This window comes from Pteropus alecto, unplaced genomic scaffold (assembly GCF_000325575.1).
Source record: "Pteropus alecto unplaced genomic scaffold, ASM32557v1 scaffold220, whole genome shotgun sequence".
Classification (NCBI taxonomy): domain Eukaryota; kingdom Metazoa; phylum Chordata; class Mammalia; order Chiroptera; family Pteropodidae; genus Pteropus; species Pteropus alecto.
This window is the reverse complement of record NW_006430043.1, coordinates 1,415,656-1,416,467: the sequence shown is the minus strand read 5'-3', so window position 1 is coordinate 1,416,467 and position 812 is coordinate 1,415,656. Positions and strand designations below refer to the sequence as shown.

General features: G+C 61.1%; 1 protein-coding gene across 4 annotated transcripts in view; it reads right to left on the bottom strand.

The window, feature by feature from the left end:
- RARG (retinoic acid receptor gamma) overlaps positions 1–812 on the bottom strand; it is a 21,168-nt gene that overhangs the window by 9,531 nt on the left and 10,825 nt on the right. The window lies entirely within an intron of this gene.

Below are 812 nucleotides of genomic sequence, written 5' to 3'. Positions count from 1 at the left end.
CCCCAGCAGGGGAAAGGGACTGGGCGGGGCGCAAAGCCGGGGCAGCCGCTTCTGCAGCGTTCCGGCTCACTCTGGGCGCCTCAGCGGCTAGCACTGGGGAGACCTTTTGTAAAAGCGAAGCCCGGAGGGGTGGGGGGTGGGGCTTGGAGAGCGAAGGGGGCCGGGCACCGAGATGAGCAGAGCTGGGAGTGGAGCGCACACACATTACATATACACACTCGCACCGCGGCTCGCTTGCTTGCTTAGACACACATCCGTGCATGCATTTATCTTGGCAGGCGTCACGATTTGCAAATAAGCAATAATGCACATGCATATCTGCACGCACATAAGATCATAGATGCACACACGTTTGTGTAAGCACACCTGCTTGCAAGAATGCTTGCAGGCATTCTCCAACCTGGGAGGCTTTGCAAGCATTTGCACTTAGGCGCATGCCTTGGTCGGGGATGAGGGAAGGAATGGAGGAACCAAACACATGCATTTCCTTTCGAGTTGTCCCTCACCCCTAACACTCCCTTTTTCACACAACTCAATACAGGCAGGGGTGTCAAGGATGACTGGGGAGAGGAGGACAGGAGGTTCCCGGCGCGGCAGTTCTCCAGAGCCCAGAGACCTGCGCTACCTCCACCCCCTGGTTCCCAGGCCTGGCTCCTCCCTCTCCCTCCGCGCGCGCGCGCTTTAGGGCCCAACAGTACATTCCTGCGGCTCCGCGCGCGCGGCCTCCTTCTTCCTTCCCGTCTTCCCCGCCCCCGGTCGGAGGGCCGGAGCGCGCTCCCGCCGTGAACTCTCCGGGAACCCCTCGCGGGGGG